This window comes from Triturus cristatus, chromosome 12, assembly GCF_964204655.1.
Source record: "Triturus cristatus chromosome 12, aTriCri1.1, whole genome shotgun sequence".
Classification (NCBI taxonomy): Eukaryota; Metazoa; Chordata; class Amphibia; order Caudata; family Salamandridae; genus Triturus; species Triturus cristatus.
In genome coordinates, this window is record NC_140595.1 from 2,032,498 (window position 1) to 2,051,680 (window position 19,183).

Consider the following 19,183-nt stretch of genomic DNA (forward strand, 5'->3'; position numbering starts at 1 on the left):
AAGTTTGTCCTTGCGTTCCTGTGATGGGAATGCTTTTCGCCGTATGATGTCTAGTGTAGCTCCCAGAAATTGCATGCACTGAGACGGCTGCAGGACAGACTTGTCCTGGTTGAGATTTAGTCCCAGTGAATCGACAAGCCTCAGACAAGCGTTGGAAGACCTTGTCGCGCCTTCTAGAGATGGAGACTTGATAAGCCAGATGGAGACTTGATAAGCCAGTCGTCTAGATATGGGAAGACCTGGTGATGGTGATGGCGTAGGTATGCAGCCACTGGAACTAGACATTTGGTGAAAATGCGTGGCGCCGATTTGAGCCCAAATGGCAGAACCCGAAACTGATAATGTCTGCCCGCCACCATGAATCGTAGGAATTTTTTGTGGTTGCGGTGTTTTGGTACATGAAAGCAGGCGCCTTGTAGGTCTAGCGACACCATGCAGTCGTTCGAATTGAGTAGATGTAATACCTCCTGAATGGTGATCATACGAAACAACTGCTTCTTTTAAAACTTGTTCAGGTTTCTCAAGTCCAATATAGGTTTCCATTTTTTCTCCTTTTTCCGGATGAGGAAGAAGCGGGAGTAAAACCCTTTTCCCCGTTGACTTGGGGGAACCCTCTCTATAGCTCCCTTTTGGAGCATAATCTTCACTTCTAAAAGTAAAGGACGTAGATTTTTGTGAAGCATTTGGCGGGGAGGGGTTTGAGGAGGGATCTGTATGAATTCTAGAGAATGGCCTAATTGTACTAATTGTAGGACCCAGCGGTCCGTAGTTATTGCTTGCCAATTTGGGAGAAAGTGGGAGATTTTTCCGCCAATCTTGGAGGGTGGAGAGAAGCTTGAAGCCGGCTGTAGTTGACAGTCATTGCCGCCGAGCGGCGCCCTTTTGTCTTCCTCCTTTGCCACGAAAGGAAGATTTTGGGTATGAGGATTGCTGTCGCTGCTGGTATTGCGAACGGTATTGTTGGGAGGAAGAGAAGGAAGAACGTTGTTGAAATTCTTCCCTAGTGGAAGTGTGACCTCTTCCTCTTGAACCACGAAAGGAAGGGTTCCGAAATTGTAAAGTACCCAAAGCTCTGGCGGTATCAGTATCTTTTTTAATACCCTGCAATGCCTCATCAATATGAGCGCCGAAGAGAAGTTGACCATCATATGGCATATCCAGCACCTTAGTTTGGACCTCCGGCCTGAAGGAGGTTGCCTTTAGCCAACCCTGGCGTCGAAGGACTGCTGCGCCAGCTAGTTGTCTAAATCCGGTCGAAGCAATATCCATTGCGCAGTCTATAAGCTCAGAGGCAGATCTTTCCCCCTCTAGCAGGATCTTCCTTGCCTCTTCTTTTGACTCCTCTGGCAGGTCTGCCAAGTATGGCGCAATGTCCGCCCACATCTGACGATTGTAACGACCCAACAGTGCAAGGGCGTTGGAGGCACGCACTGTTAAGGCCGACATTGAGGAAAAACGTTTGCCTATGTTTTCCAGTCGTCTACCCTCCTTATCTGGTGGAGCTGTCAACAGAGCAGCTGGGTTGTTTGACTTCCTCTGCGCAGCCTGAGTAATGACAGAGTCCGGCTTTGGATGGCCTGTGAGACAAGCCGGAGCGGTGTCTGGAGCTTTATATTTTTTATCCAGCCGTGGTAGTACAGGAGGGACCGATGAAGGGTTCTGCATAATCTTTATGCCTTGTTCCCAAATGCAATCTATTATTGGAATCGCCGGGACAGACTTCTTAAAAGGCTCCTTAAAATCATAAAGGAAACAGTCTTGTTGGTGCGAGGGCATTGGAATCTGGAAGCGCTGGGCCGCTCTTTCTATGATGTTATGAAAATCGCCAATGTCTTCTGGCGGCGAGTCAGCCGCGGTAGGAGCAGGGGAAACCGGACAGGGAAGGATGTAGTCATCCCATTCATCCTGGTGAGACTGAGTGTCCTGAAGCTCTCCTTCAGGCTCCCCTTCATCTTCGTCGTCCGTGGTGGGACGAAGTGGCGATGGGACAGGCTCTGACTGCAAAACCAATGGAGGCGGTCGTGGCCGTGGTGTTGGAGGCCCAGCTGGCATCGGGGAAGGTGCCGGCGTCGGAAACTGCTGTTTATAATCCGAAATCAAGAATTGGAGATCCGTGACCAGAGACGCAGGCAGACAAACCATGGAAGGTGGGAGCTGCACGTATTCCTGAGGTGAAACCTCCTGATATTCCTGGTTAAAGTCCTCATAGTCAGAGACATCTTGATATTTTACGTGTAGTTGCGATGGACTTGTCGCCGCAGGAAAGAGACTGGCGTCATCCGAGTCTTCCTCGTCAAAAAGGTCAGTCGGAGGCAAGGTTGGGACCTTACTGGGTGAAGTGAGGGCCGGAGTCAGTTTACGTTTGGTTATTTTTAGGTACACATAAGTACTTTGCATATCAGAGTCCATATCCGACGACGGGCCCGTCGACGGTAGAGTTGTAGATGGTGAAACAGGTATCATTTGCATTTGAGACGTCGTCGACGAGGTCGTCGTCGACGGTGTCGTCGTCAGCGGCAAAGGTAATGATGATGATGGCTTCCTCGTCGACGATGGCGTCGACGATGGTCTCGACGACGGTGCTTTCATCGTCGACGGTGCTTTCATCGTCGACGGTCCTCTCGTCGTCGACGATGGCTTCGTCGACGGTGTCCTCGTCAACGAGGATGTCGACGTCGACGAGGAAGCTTTCGTCGATGGTGTCGTCGTCGACGCCCCCGTCGGCAGTTTAATCGACGACGATGATTTTTTAATGGCTAACGTCGACGAGATAGCTTTACCTGCCGTCGACGATGGAGTGGTCGTCGTCGAAGACATAGAGTGGGATGTAACCGTAGACAGTGTCGCTGTCGACGAGGTAACATAGATTGCTGTCGACGGAGATCTTCTCGTCGTCGAAGCCACCGTCGACGAGGTCCTCGTCGTCGACTGGGTGGAGACTGGTTTCTTAAAGGTATGTGGTACAGCCTTAGGAGAAACAATCCCTGGCGGAGGCAAGGCAAGGACCTCTGAAGACTTTTTGTGCGTCTTCTTTTGAGGTGGCTGCGACGAAGGATCCGGGGATGACACCCTTGGTCTTTTATGTGAGGAGTGAGAAGAGATAGAAGAACCCTCACTTTCCTCAGAGGACACAACAGTTTCCTTGTCCTTCAGCCTTTGCAGCCAGATTAAAAGGCGCCCTTCTCGGTCTTTCAGGGTCTTAGATGAAAAGGTACGACATACCTTACAGTCTTTCGAATTGTGGCTAGGATAAAGGCAATAAAGACAGTCCTTATGCTGGTCGTCCACGTGAAGCCTCTTCTTCCCACATGAAGCACAGGATCTGAACAGTCCCTTCTTTGGGGTATCAGCCATGACGAAATCAAGGAAGTTTGTAGCAAGAAACACTGGAAATCCAGAAGAAATGAGCAGAGCTCAGTGGAGACGCCCTTAGCACGACGTGCGGTAGAAAATCTGAGGGACTAGAGCTCCTTCCAGGAAGGTTCTAGAGGGTGGTGCTAGCTGATTGGCTACTGGCCAAAATGTGGTCCTTTTTTACATAAGGACGTGGATAGTTTACTAAGCTAAGGCCTTTTGGGGCCTGTTACTATATATGTCTACTGAGACATTGCTTTGTTATTTACCAGTGACTCCCATGTGAATCTATGAAAGATACCCTAATACTGGATAATGATAGGTATAGACTAGAAAAGGCCAAGGTCCCTTAGTTTAATAACCTATCATAGTAATTTTAATAAAGAGACCAAGACTAAGTCCTGACCAATTAGGTTGTATCACCCTCTAGAACACTCCTGTGAGAAGCTCCAGTCCCTCAGATTTTATAGCACAAATGTATAATATAATGAAGTGTATAATATATTAAATAGAGAGTGAGAGAGAGAGACAGAGAGAGAGAGAGAAAAAGGTGACCTTCCCAGGGTGGTTCGCCTGTGAATCTATGAAAGATGCAAAAACAATAGTTGATGGACAGAATGCAGAACAATGTCATACATTCACCTCAGTTCAGAGATCTGGGCCTAAATTCAATGTTTTTTTTGCTCACCATGCCATTCCAGTTTGAACCCAGCCATATGCAAATCAGTCTTGGCCCTGCGCCCAATGGGAACCGTCCAGCCAAACTGCCAGGCCAGGTCCTCCCTGTACTGGAAACAAGCATCTTAGGACCGGTTTCGGGGTTTCACCCCTCTTCAGCCAGGATAGCTTGACTCCAGTGGCCTGGAGAGCACGGGACTCACGTCTGAGCATACCCGTCACACTCGGGTGACAAATGCAAAAAAGAACAATTAATGGACAGAATGCAGAACAATGTCAACCCAGATCTGTGACTGGGGGTGAGTGTCTGAAACGTTTCAGCGCTCCGTCCATCATCTTCTCGTGTTTGCTTTAATCTATGAAAGATTCAAATACTGGAGAAGGAACAGTTTCTTACCAGTAGCTCCAGTTCTCTCGTAGGGGGATTTCCATTATAGTCATAAGTATTGAATAGTCCCGTCCAAGTGCTGGGACACCGGAGCACTTTTTTATAATATATCTTCTTAAGTGTCGCTGTTTGCCTTTCTTCAGGAAGACCTGCAGGGTCACTTAAAAAAGAAAAAGACTATGCAGCCTATAGGACTAGACTATAATGGCTCAATTCTTCACCTTGTACTTGAAAAAGGGGCCAGGAGAATTATATATGAGTATAATTTCATGATGTTTTAATATAACAGCATAAATCTCTTTCACACACCATTTTGTGATAGTATAGAGATGAAGGAAAGCAGGAAAGAGTATCCCATAGGCTGTCATTATATGAGTTAAAAAATAGAGGCTGTCTCTTTAAGAACCCAGGGACCACCAGTATCCCATCATGCTGAGCACGTGACACTTACTTCAGTTCTTACTGAGGCAATGCGCAATGGTATATAGATCCCATGGTTACTTCTCTTCCCTCCACCGGGAAGAAGGGAGGGTTGCTTGTGACTATAATGGAAATTTTCATACGAGAGAACTGGAGTTACAGGTAAGAAATTATTCCTTCTCTCGTAGGGGATATCCCTGTATAGTCATAAGCACTGAATGGAGTAGCAAACCCATCCCCACTTAGAGCGGTGAAGAGAATCAACGAAGGTAGCCTTTAAGCAAATAGATTTCTAAGGGAGGCGTGTCGTACTTGAGTGTCTGCTCTAGCACCAGAGTTTAGGCAGTAATGCTTGGTAAATGTATGAACAGATCTCCACATGGCTGCACTGTAAATATCCGGTAAAGGGATATTCCTCAGTGAAGAAGCAGTAGCCGCTTTACCTCTACTGGAGTGCACGTTTGGTTTAGCTGAAAGTGTCTTGTTAGATTTTTGATTGCACAATAAGATACAGGAAGCTATCCATCAGGCAATGGATTGCTTAGAAGTAGCTAATCCCGTACGGACCGGACCATAGTTGATAAACAATTGGTTTGATCTGCAGATGTCACGTGTCTTATCAAGATACAAATTCAAGACTCTTTTCTAGGGAGTGAAGCGATCTTTCAGCTGGAGTAGAAGGATTCTGAAAAAAAGTTGATAATGGCATGGTCTGATTATCATGGAAATCCAAAATAACCTTAGGGAGACATTTCGGGCGAGTTCTCATAACCACTTTGCTAGAGTGAAAAATAGTGTGTGGTTCATGACAGCATAATTCTTGCATCTCGCTAACCCTTTGGACTGATGTGATCGCCACAAGAACACCACTATTCCATGACAGATGTAGAGATGCCTTGTGTATGGGCTCAAAAGGGTCATGCAGGAGCCGTGAAAAGAAGTTACCAGGTAGGTGAAGGAGGCCTAATGAGAGGCAAAACCTTCCTCAACCCTTCTAGAAAATCCTTAATTACGAGCATTTTGAAAAAAAGAGGTTTGTGAAGGATATTTTCTGTGATCAGTAAGATCTGCCAAGTGAACCTTTATAAAAGAGAATTGCAAGTCAGATGGAGCAAGTATGGAAGAATGACATATTTCTGGCAAGATGTAGGGTCCACGTTCTTAGAGGAATACCATATGGAAAATCTCTTTCATTTGAAGGCATATGCGGAACGTGCTAAACGCCACGTAGCCTCTTTGAGGATGCCCTCGCTGTCTTGCTTCAGATGCAAGTGTCCGTATTGCACTAGCTAAAAAGCCATGCTGCCAAATTCAAGGACGAGAGATTGGGGTGTACCTTCTGGCCTCTGAACTTCTTCAGCAGGTCTAGTCTGTATGGCAGCTTGAGATGTGGAAGCAAGGACCAGTGAAGGAGGTCCATGAACCACCATTGACGTGGCCACTCCAGAGCTTATGGGATAATCTTGGCTCTCGAGTGGGACAGCTTGATGAGGACTGATGGGATAAGAGGAATCGACAGAAAGAAATCTGCAGGACCCTTTTATCCATAGGGCATTCCCCAGCGTCCCTGGCTGGAGGTACCTTGGGTGAAGCTTCAGCATTTTTGTTTTCTGCAGTGGCGAACAAGTCAATGGCTGGGGTGCCCCACAGTTGGAAGATGTTTGGCGACATCGTAGTGTAAGACCCACTCATGGTTTTCTTGTAGAAGTCTGCTGAGAGTCTGCCTGAGCATTTTGGACACCTGGAAGGTGAGCTGCGGTGATCGTTAGGTCCCTGGCTGTGGTCCATTTCCAGATTGCTTGGGCCTGGTGTGGCAAGGGCCTGGACCTTATCTCTCCCTGCTTGTTGAGGTAGAACATGGTGGTTGTATTGTCCGTCTAAACATGCAGGGAGTGTGATCTGAACGACGTGTGAAAAGCCTTCCGCGCTAGATGGACTGAGTGTGGCTCAAGGAGATTGATATGACATGTTGCCTCTCTCTGTGACCACTTGCCCTAAATTTGGGAGGTGATCCATGTGGGTTTCCCATCCCAGTAGTTAGACACCTGTTACTACTGTTTGAGGAGGAACCTCTTGATGAAATGGCATCCCTCAAAGCAGGTTGGTTGGAGAGGACCACTTTTCAGGGACAGCTTCACATGAAGGGATAGGTCTATTCTGCCTTACCAATTGCCTGTGAGTTGGTCCCACAGGACCTTGAGACATTCCTGCAGATGTCACATGTGGAGACAGGCATCAGGTGTGAGCAAGATGCAGGAGGCCATTGAGCCGAGGATACTGTTCTCACAGTTGGATGGAAGGCTTCCATGAGAGAATGATACTTCCGAAGGATCGATAAGCGTCTCTCCTCCGAAGGACCCAATCTTGCCTGGACTGTATCAATGGAGGCTGACAGATAATGTAAGCTTTCCCTTTTATCTTTTGGGAGATGTTCTACAAACTGCTGCATGGATTCCCATAGTGCCCTGTCATACCTGCCTAGAAGGGCGGTTGCACTAGCAGCTTTAATCACAGTTGCCGCCGTACTCAAAAAACCCTCCGCAGACCCCAACGGCCTCCAGAACTACCGCTCCATCTCGCTGCTCCCATTCCCCGCCAAAGTCCTGGAGAAGGCCATCAACCTACGACTCACCGAAAACCTAGAGAGAAACAACCTTCTAGACCCCTCCCAATCAGGATTCAGAGAGCCAACCACAGCACCGACACAGCCCTGATCACCACAACAGACGGCATCCGCACACTACTCGACAGAGGGCAATCAGCTGCCCTAATCCTTCTCAACCTCTACGCCACCTTCGACACAGTCTCCCACCACACAGTCATTACCATCTGCACCAGATCGGCATCATGGACAACGCTCTTAGATGGATGGAATCCTTCCTCACGGGGCGCACACAGAGGATTTTGTCTACCACCCATCACCTCATAGCCCAAGCTTACCATCTGCGGCTTTCCGCAAGGTTCATCCATCAGTCCCACCCTCTTCAACATCTACATGATGCCACTAGCAGACATCGCCAGAACTCACTTCATTAACATCAACAACGTTTTACCTCTATAGACTTGAATGCTACTGTAAAATCACAGCCGCATGAACTTGTCTGTTATAAATTGTATAAATTCATAAAATCTGTTTTACACATGTTTTAAATTGACATTTTTAATAATATGTAAACTGAAGACTTTTATAGGAAAGTGTTTAAATCATATATTTATTCCAACTGTCGATCTCAGAAGAGATCTAAATCAATAAATAAATAAATTGAATCGAAATTGACATCATCAACATCATCTCCAATGCCGAAAACACCCAGCTCGTCCTCTCATTCTCAGCGGTCCTCACTACGACAAAATTTAACTTTCAAAACTGCAAGAAGAACGTCTCCGTATGGATGAATGTCAACTGTCTGAAGCTCAAAACGGACAAGAGCAAAGTGCTAGTTTTCAGCACCCACACCTAACTCTGGAACGACTCCTGGTGGCCATCGGAACACGGACCCACCCCCACTCCAAAAGAGCACACTCACAACTTCAGCATCATCCTCAACAGCGATTTCTCCACAAAACGACAGGCCAACACCATCTACTCAGCCTGCTTCCACATGCTCCGCAGAATTTTCAAGTGCCCACCCACCAACACCAGGAAAACAGTGACACAGGCTCTCATTACCAGCGGTCTAGACTACGGCAACTCACTCTATGCAGGCACCACCGGGGAGCTCATGAGAAGACTCCAGACTATGCAGAACATAGCCAGGTTTATCCTCAACTTGCCCAAAAGAACCCACATCTCCCAGCACCTGAGAGACCTCCACTGGCTCACCATCCAGAAGAGATGCCACTTAAATCTCCTGATCCACGCCTACAAAGGACTCCATGACCAAGGACCAACAAACATGAACCGCCGCATGAACTTCCACCAACCATCCAGAAACCTCTACACCACTCACCTCGCACAAACACTGCACATCCTCCACTGCTGCACTGGAGGATGATCCTTCTTCTACCCTGCAGCCAAATCCTGGAATACTCTTCCCCTCCACCTTCGAACAGCACCCTCATTGGCATACTTCAGGAAGGGACTCAAGAGATGTCTCTTCGACTGAGATCCACAGCCCTGTGCCTGGATACCCTCACGGGTGATAATTCACGCTTTAAAAGTACAGTTTTATTTGATTGATAGTCTGCAAACCTTACGACCCATGGAGTCTAACTACATACTCTCTTTATCAGGAGGCACTGTAGAAGTGGGAGCAGTGGCATGGTGTTGCTTTGCCGCTACTACAATAACTAAGTCAGGTGTTGGGTAAGTACGGAGAAAAGCATTATTTTGCTCCGGAGGGCGATATTTCTTCTGAAGCCTGGATGGAGCTGACGTCACAGAGGCTGCAGTTAAGAAAAGATCCATAGCCGGTTCTAAGAGACCAGGCACAAGTGGCAGCAAAGGTCTTGATGCTGACCTGTGCTGAAATGTTTCAAATATTACTTATGTCGTGGGACTTGGAGTCGACATACCAATATTGAGATTTGAAGCTCCTCTCACCAATACCTCTTGAAATGTGGTGATATCATCCACCAGTGACATGCGTGGAGGTGCGGAGTATGAAAGAGATGGAGAATATCGCCTAGTAGAAGTGGAAGATGTATCTGTGATATGTCTGGACCCAGAACGTCATGACTGGTGACGAATAGGGAGAGTCAGGAAGATGGAGATGAGCTCCTTGGGCTATGACCGTGGCGCCTGGAATGATAGCACGATCTGGACTGAGATCTGGGCCTCGTGTGAGAGTGACTGGTGCCAGTAGAGGTGTGGAGGATATGGTGGCGGAGGAGGAGGTGGAGGCAGAGGAGATGGTGCTGGTGGAGGTAAACATGGTGCGACTCTAGAAGAAGGGGAGTATGTTCTGGAGTACTCCAAATGCAGAGAGGAATAAATATGTCTCCTCTTCTTTCTTACCTTCTGTAGCCTGGACGACGTCAAAAGAGTTCTTGAAGTCGACTGTCCTCGACCTGCTTGTCGACGGTGATCATTGACGATGCCTCGATGTCAGTATAGACCTTGACATCGATCTTCAACGGCACCTCAATGTCAATCTGGATCTCGACGGCGACTGTCCTGGAGGCATTCTAGTCGATGGGCTCTTCAACGTCGAACAAGGTCTGTGCGTCAATGGTGTCATCGACGTCGATACACCTTACCTCGACGCTGATCTGCTGTGCTTCCTCGACTTTGAACCATGAATTGATGGCGAACAGGTAGGCGCCATATCTCTCCTCAACGTCGATCCTCTCAACATCGACCGGGACCAATGGTGTTTTTCTGGTGTTTTCTTACTTGCACTCCTTCCAGAGACAGATGACAGAGCTCTGGTAGAGCACTGACCCTCTTCTCACCATGAGGTCCCACCTTCAGACTGCGTCTGTTGTCTACTTCGCTCCTCCCTACCATGGATGCAAATTTTCTCCCTGTCCTTCAGGGTGCGTCTTGAAAAGTTCCTGCAGTGACCAGACTCAGGAACATGACTCTCTGGGAGGCAGATAATACACACCTCATAAGGGTCTCTTTCAGCCTTTTTTCTCTCACAGGCTGGCCATTTGTCAAACAATGATAGTGTTTTTCTGTCCAAATACCTCTATTTTCTGTCAGGAAAAAACTGAAAAAGCCAGAGAGAGACCAAAAATGTCGAGTGAAATGGCTGTCAACAAGATTCAGTTGAAAATTTTGATGAAAAAAGCAAAAAATGTCAGAGCTCAATGCTCCAGGGGCCTGTCAACAACTGCCATCTGCTCAGCATGATGGGATAATGGTGGTCCCTGGGTTCTCAAAGACACAGCCTCTATTTTGTACTCATATAATCACGCTGTCCTCTCCTTCATCTCTATACTCTATCAAAAAAGGGTTATGGAGAGAGATTTATCACTGTAGCCTAGTCCTATAGACTGCATAATCTTTTTCTTTCTTAAGTAACTCTGCAGGCCTTCCTGAAGAAAGGCGAACATCTACATTAAAGAATATATATTTGGAAAAGTGCGCCGGGGTCCCTACACATGGCCGGGACTACTCAATACTTATGACTATAATGGAAATCCCCCTATGAGTGAACTGGAGCTACTGGTAAGAAACTGTTCCTTCTCCCCTACGAGAGAACTACAGCTACAGTAACTTAATTTCTAACTCCAGTATTGGAACTTTCATAGAATTACATGCTTGAATCAGATTAACCAGAATAGATATATATATATATATATATATATATATATATATATATATATATATATATATATATATATATATATATATTAGCAAACTTCAAACCCTGGCCTGACACTCTCCAGCACGATACCCAGGCACGGACCTCGTTACGCTCAAAATAATCCAAGCAGCGTTGAAATGTGCAAAAGCAGTGAAAAGTTTATTTCGGCATAATATCCACAGGATAACCAGGCATGGAGGAATTTATACGGAACGGTGGTTGATCGTGGGAGGAGCGGGCATTTGAGAAAGGCAATGTCCGAAACGCGTCATGCCCATGCTCCTTGAAATAAATCCCCTGTTTGAAGTACCCCATGGTGTCCCTCCGGTTCTTTCAAGCAAAAGCATCTCTTCGTGGCATATATATTATATATATACATACATATATATATATATATATATATATATATATATATATATATATATATATATATATATATATATATATATATATATATATATATATATATATATATATATATATATATATATATATAGTGGGAAGGAAGGTCAGGATCACTTTTTTTGGAAAAGATGTCAAAGCACTGCTTGGTACACAGCCACATCACTGTGAACTGCAGATTCCAAGCAGTACTGCTGAGTAAAGGTGTGCTGTTTGCCCAGGTCGCATCCCAGCAGATTTCAGGGAGAGACACACCAGCAAATATCGCCATAGAAGCAGACATAGCCCTTGTGGAATGGGCAAAAACTGCTGAGCACAACAGTCTGACAGCTTTCTAGTGACAGAAGTGAATGGCGTTGGAAATCCATCTAGAGATGCTTTGCATTGAGAGAGGCTCTAATGGTCTTACCAGTCAGATGCTCCAAGGGGCCTCTGCTTATCTTGCTTTCAAGATGGCAGCATCAAGGGGCCACCTGGTGGAGCTCTGGGCACCTCCCTTAGGGAGGTCTGGACAGGGGAGTGGTAACTCTCCTGTCCTTTGTGTGGTTTCGCACCAAAGCGGTAGCCAAGGGCTCCTGAACTGAAGCAAACCGGTTTATGCAAGAAGGGCACCAAATGTGCCCTTCAAAGCATTCTGGAGACACTCAGAAGCACCTTCATCCTACCCCAGAGACACATAATTCTAATGGAGAGGTGGCTACACATCTCCTCTACAGGAAATCATTTGTTCCGCCTTCCCCTGCACGAGTTAGGCTCACCAGCGGGAGGGGAGAACAGTTTCTGAGGTCGGCGGCAGCACTGGCTTGCATGCAGACCCTACAAGGCTATACAGGTAGACATGGGGGAGGGGTTCTCTAAGGAGCCCCAAGTGCATGGTATCATGCAACTAACACTGGAATCATTGTAATTGCATGATTCAACATGTTGATACCAAACATGACCAGGTTCTGTGAAGCCATTATGTAGTTGGACATCTAGAGTTTGCCAGTGTCCACTACATACCTTAAAATGGCTTCCCTGCACTTACAAAGCCCAGAGAATGGAGTCCTGGATTTGTAGGGGTGCCTCTGCTCAGTGAAAGGTGAAAGGTGCATGCACCCTTTCATGCAGGCTGTGAGGGTAGGCTTGCAGACACAGTTCTTTAAGCGTTTTTGCGGAAAAGGTACAACATACCTTACATTCCCTTGCTTTATGCATTCCTGGTAAGGGTCATCGAAGTGAAGCCTCTTTTTGCTTCAGGTAGTACAGGATCTGAATAGGCTCATTTTGCTTTCTCTGATGGTGAAGTCAGATTTGAGCAAGAAAGAATACAGATATAGAAGTATGTTGATATATCTGAAGAGATACAAACTCCAAATTCTCTGTAGAGTAAGTCCGGAACAGGAAAACTGAGCAGAGCTCAGCAGAAACTCCCTTACAGGACGTGAAGTCGAAAATCTGAGGGGCTGGAGCTTCTCACAGGAGTGTTCTAGAGGGTGATACAACCTGATTGGTCAAGACTCAAGTTTGGTCTCTTTTTTAAAATGACTATGATAGTGTATTAAACTAAGGAGCCTAGGCCTTTTCTAGTCTATACCTATAATTAAATTGCTTTTATAAGGTAACGGGGGGGGGGGGCTCCCATCTCGACGACGGGGAATGATTCAAGTATGTGAATCTATTAAGGCTTCCAATACAGGAGTAAGTAAAGGATCCTGGATAATTGACAGAGACCAAAGGTCTGCAGTGTTTCTTCACAACGGATTTGAGGATTTGAAACACTGTGGATAGCGACCATATAAAAGTAATACCAGGTACATAAGGACTGGCACCCATACCCTGTGTTTATACTGACACAATTCTCGGCTTGTTGGCACAGATCTGCCAACTCACATGGTTCCACTATGTGTCGCATGATATCAGCTCGCTTCACACATTGTCCAGGTGGAGAAACACATGGTGTGCACACGGTGAGCTGGAAGCGCCCTGCACAGAGTGGTATCGAGTTTGATGTCTGGAGGCCATCAGATGTCTCGCAACATCTCCAGGCCGTGGCCAGCAGCTTCACACGCCTTTGTGATTTGTATTGGTGGCAGGGCCGTGCTTTAAGCCCTATCCCCTCTCTGGTTGGAGAGGTAGGCTATGGTCTCAAAGCCCCTTCCCCCGCCCCTTCAAGGCCCGGTCCCTCCCCTCACATGATAAAACTATATTCATGACCCCCTCGCCCAGCACAGCAGCGTTCTGATAATCACCTTTACAGGCAGTGCTTGAAATGGAAAAATAGAAGTGCAGGTACTCTGAACCAGAGTACCTGCTTGTTTCTGAGAAGTGCCGGTACTCTCCAATTAAAAGAATAGCATTTCTCTTGAGAAGTGCCGGTACTCTCCCTCCCCAAATAAAAAAGTACAGTACCGGCCCATTTAAAGCACTGTTTACAGGCAATGCCCACCTCGGATCCTAGAAGACCCTCTCTCTGCCTCTGGGAGGGGGCAGTCGTCCTGCTAAAGCCTCAGTGGTTGCTGCTCTGCCCGCTGCCTGAGGCTTTGAATCATTGAGGTACAAACGAGCCTAAACAGTGTAGTGTCGCGGTCTAGTTGACCGGGCACTACGTCATCACACGAATGCGCGTGACGGCCGATTTGGCACGTCTGCGCATGCGCGAGTGAGCGCGAACAACGCGAGGGTGAAACGAAGCGTTCGGAGGCGGCTGCCCGGCGCTCTTAGGTGTACTTGACATAAAACTAATAAAACTTAGGTTAAAACCTGCATTGGCTGCTGTTTATCACTGGGGGAAAAGTAATACATTACAGTGGTGATGAGGATGGGATACAGAGGACCCTGAAGGTCACCCAGGACAGAGGAAGCCCCCCAACAGCAGGAGAACCGGAGGACACGACGCCCGACAGGAGCAGGAACACCAGGGGGTCGCAGGAAAGACTCCAGGACACCGAGAGAGCGCGGCAGTGGCAGACGCAAGCCAGCGGGAGGCAAGAGAACACGCAGGAGTGCCAGCCAAGTGCAAGAAAGCGTGGTAAGCGAGACAGGGGCGAAAGTTAGAAGAGGCCCTGGCGGAATCAGGAAGGGAAGGCGCAGAAGGGACCGAAAAGGCCCAGACGACCCAAAGAAAGGGACAAGGGACGGAGGCACCAGGTAGTCCCAGGAAACAGGCGGAAACCAAGATGTGCGCACAGGCATCAGCGCTAACGACGCCGGTCCCGTTCCTACCAAGACCAGGGGAGCCTCAAATGAAATGGGAGGATTGGAGAGAATATTTCAAAAATTACCTCGAAGCACTGGAAAACGAGAATGAAGAGGCGTTCTCCAGCAGCCGGAGGAAAAGGATACTCTTGCACAATCTAGGACCAGAGGGCATACGAGTATTCCAAAACCTAACGCCGGTCACCCGTCCACCAGCGGACAATAATGTGTTCAAACACGCTATTGAAGACTTGGATAACCATTATCGCCCTGCAGTCTGCACATCTATCGACCGCTACAATTTCCAGCAGAGGAAGCAAGAAGCGGGGGAAACGATAGACGACTACGTGGCAGCACTAAGGAAGCTGGCGATAACGTGTAAGTTCGGAGCTCTACACAACAACTTTATAAAGGACCAAATTGTCATGCACACAACAAGCAAAACGGTGCAGGATAAATTGTGGGCAAGCGGAGACGCAACGTTAAAAGACGTGATAGCCATCGTGAAAAGAGCAGAACTGACCAAGCGCTGCGCAGACGCAGCGAAGAGAGACCAGACCCCGAGACCAACGGTAAACAAGGTGGAAGACGCCGACCAATATGGTAGAGGAAAACCGACGCCAGGAGAAAATAAGGAAAGCCGGGACAGACGTGGAAACAGGACAAAGAAGGAACGTCGAAGTGCTACAGGTGCGGTAGCCCGAGCCACGCGGCGCACGACAAGCGTTGTACCGCCTTCAGAGCTAAGTGCGTGTTCTGCGGCCTGGTCGGCCATTACGAGAAGGTGTGTCGCAGGAAATGGAAACAGCGCGCGGTGAAGTATGTAGCACAAGACCCAGGAGAAGATGAAGAGGGCCAGGAAGAAGATGACGAAGTGCTGTGGGGGAAGACCAAGTACTAGGTATCGACGGCAGAAGAGCTCGAAAACCCCAGTGCGACATCCACATCGGAGGAGTGGAAATCACCATTGTAGCGGATTCAGGGTCCCCCTATACGATCGTCCAAAGGTCGGTGTGGGAAGCGAAATTCAAACCGACAGTGGGTCCACATCTGGAACCACCGGACATACGGCCTGTCCCGGGGGACGGGGGAGCCTATCCCAATGGTGGGATTTAGGAAACTGCTCTTCCAGTTCAAAGAACGCGGCGCCCAGTGCAAATTGTACGTTGCAGAGAAGGGACCCTCGGTCCTGGGGTGGATGGACCAAGGGGAATTGGGCATACAACTGCATCCGGGAGGAGACACACAAGTGTTAGTGGCGTTGGAAGGAAAATGGTCAAAGGCAGCGGGACTGCGAAGCGCGCACCCGAAGATATTTGGGGACAAGATAGGGAAATTGGAAAAGTTTACTCACAAAATCGTGCTAAAGGAGAACGTCCAACCGGTCACACACAAAGTGAGGAACATACCGATCGCCGTGAGAGAGGCAGTGCAACAGGAGTTACACCGACTGGAAAAAGAAGGGATCATTGAACCCATTGACAGCGCGGAATGGTTGGCGCCATTAGTGGTGGCCATGAAACCGTCAGGCAAGGTGCGCTTATGTGTGGACCTCAGAGAACTCAACAAATGTATAGTGGTGGAGAAGTACCCGCTACCACGTATAGAGGAGATGCTGGCACGAACAAGAGGAGTGAAGTGGTTCTCTACCATCGATCTAAAGTCAGCTTACCATCAGGTAGTCCTGCACCACACGAGTAAGAAACTGACGTCCTTCATAACTCCCTTCGGGTGCTATCAGTTCTGCCGCATGCCCTTTGCGTTGGCATTGGCAGCGGCGGTCTTCCAAAAGCTAATGGCCCGACTGTTCAAGGACACAGAGGGAGTACAATACTTCCAGGATGATATCCTAGTGATGGGGAAGGAACAAGAAGACCACGACGAAAAGCTGGAGGTGGTGCTCAGGATCCTGGAGGATAACGGACTAACGGCAGAATGGGAGAAGTGCCATTTCGGCATGTCGTCGGTCACCTACCTAGGGCACGAAATTGGAGAGAGTGGGATAACACCAAAGAAGGGGAACGTGACAGCCATATGCGATGCTCCTCCACCCGCCACCAAGGAGGAAGTACGATCCTTCCTAGGGATGGCGGAATACTATAGTAAGTTCGTCCAACATTTTGCCACGAAAACGCACCACATGAGGCAGCTCACGAGGGAGAAAACAGCATTCGCATGGACGGAAGTAGAGCAAGAAGAGTTCGACATAGTCAAACGAGAAATAAGCCAAGCTATCCCGCTACAAGGGTACGATCCCCTAGGGAAGTCGATCCTGATGACAGATGCCAGTGAAAAGGGGTTGGGAGCAGTGCTCATGCAAGAGAGGCAAGATGGCAAGAAGGAGACGATCAGCTTTGCATCGAGATCACTGACGAATTCCAAACAAAAGTTCAGCGTGATCGAGAAAGAGATGCTGGCAGCAGTATGGGCCATGGGGAAATATCGCCAGTTCTTGTGGGGCACGCGATTCCTGCTGAAGACAGACCACAAACCCCTGGTGAAGGTATTAACGTCCAGTGGTCATGCCGGCGCGACTCCCCGAATAGCGAAGATGACACTGAAACTATTGGAATATCGCTATGACGTGGAATATATACCAGGATCGAGGAACAAGATAGCGGATTATCTCAGCAGGGCGGCGGCAAAGGAGAGTGCCACAAAGGGCACAGAAGAAGATGAGGAGATGGTAGCCTTGACGGAGGATCCGGAAAGGGCAATAAGCAGGAGAGAATGGAAGGAAGCCTACGGAGCAGATGGAGATCTGGAGGAAGTCAAGAAATACATAATGCGAGGGTGGCCCGATAGGAGACACCAGAAGCCCCAAATTCGGCAATTTTATTAAGTCAGGGATGAGTTGTCGGTGGGAAATGATGGGGTGTTTGTATACTGAGGAAACCGGGTGGTACCACCAGCAGAGATAATACCACACCTTCTGAAGATAATACATATGGGGCACCTGGGAATCGTGAAAACAAAAGCTCTAACTAAACAAACATATTGGTGGCCGGGCATGGACCTCCAGGTGGAGAGGCATGTCAGAGACTGTGTACAGTGCCAAGGAGCTGACAAAATTCTGAAACCCATGAGACCAGCTCTAGGGAAGTTCACGAACCCTTGTAATCCCTGGGAAGAAATGGCGGTAGACATCTTGGGGCCGGTCCTCGACAACATAGGTATTCCGAAGTACATATGTGTGATAGTGGACAAATACTCAAAGTGGCCAGAGGTTCACCTTCAAGAAGAAATGGACACAGGCACGATCATTCGATTCCTTACAATGGTATTCCTCAGGGAAGGCATCCCCAGAGCCATTATAAGCGACAACGGACCCCAGTTTACCTCGGACAAATGGAACCGATTCGCAGAAAGAAATGGCATACGACTTAAACACACGGCAGTATATCACCCTGCCAGCAACGGCCAAGTAGAAAGGTTCAATAGGGTGATAATGGGCTCTATACAGGCAGCTATCTCCGGAGGCAAGGACTGGGAAAAGGAGGTACTAAGCACTCTATGGGCATACCGCATTACCCCCACTAGCACGGGGTACAGCCCGTTTCAAATTTTACGCGGAAGGCAACCCTTCACGAAAGACAATGTCGCGTGGCAGGAGAAGACAATCACAAGCAAGTGGTCCCCTGCAGTGGTACAACATAACCTGGAGAAAGCGCGGAGGATATATACTGACCATTACAACAACAGAAAGAACGTGAAGGAGACAGCTTTGGAAAAAGGGGAGTGGGTCAGAGTAAAGCTGGCAATCCTCAAGAGGAAGGGAAACAGCAAATACTCCCCACCCCTGAGAGTGGAAGAGGTGTATGACAGAGCGGCGCTACTCAGTGATGGGAATGTATGGTCCCAAGACCGCATGGCTAAGTGCAACAAAATCCTACAGTGGCCCCGAGAGGACAATGAAGGAGTGACAGCCCCAGAGAACATGAGGGACGAAGAAGGAACATCGAACGGAGAAAAGGGAGAGAGTAGGCAGGAAGATCAGATCAACGAAGAGGATGAACGAGAAAGACTACATAGGGAAGAAAGGACCCGGGAAGAGGGTGAGAAAGGAGGAAGAGAAGGGAAAGGTACCCCAGAAGGAAGAAGGGGAAGCCCTGCCGCAGCAGAGAGTCGAGAAGGACACGCTACCCCGGTAAGATATACCCGAGTGGGGAGAGCGGTGGTGAGACCAGCCAGGCTTAAGGACTATGAACTGGAGTAATAGACTATGGACGGTAACCCAGTCTCAGTTATGTAAATAGTTTTGTGTGTGGTGTAAAAAGGGGAGATATGTAGCGTCGCGGTCTAGTTGACCGGGCACTACGTCATCACGCGAATGCGCGTGACGGCCGATTTGGCACGTCTGCGCATGCGCGAGTGAGCGCGAACAACGCGAGGCTGAAACGAAGCGTTCTGAGGCGGCTGCCCGGCGCTCTTAGGTGTACTTGACATAAAACCAATAAAACTTAGGTTAAAACCTGCATTGGCTGCTGTTTATCACTGGGGGAAAAGTAAT

The 19,183-nt window shown here is 48.2% G+C and overlaps 1 protein-coding gene across 2 annotated transcripts in view; it reads left to right on the plus strand.

The window, feature by feature from the left end:
- ADAMTSL5 (ADAMTS like 5) overlaps window positions 1-19,183 on the plus strand; it is a 198,657-nt gene that overhangs the window by 155,067 nt on the left and 24,407 nt on the right. The gene's annotated exons all lie outside the window — the stretch shown is intronic.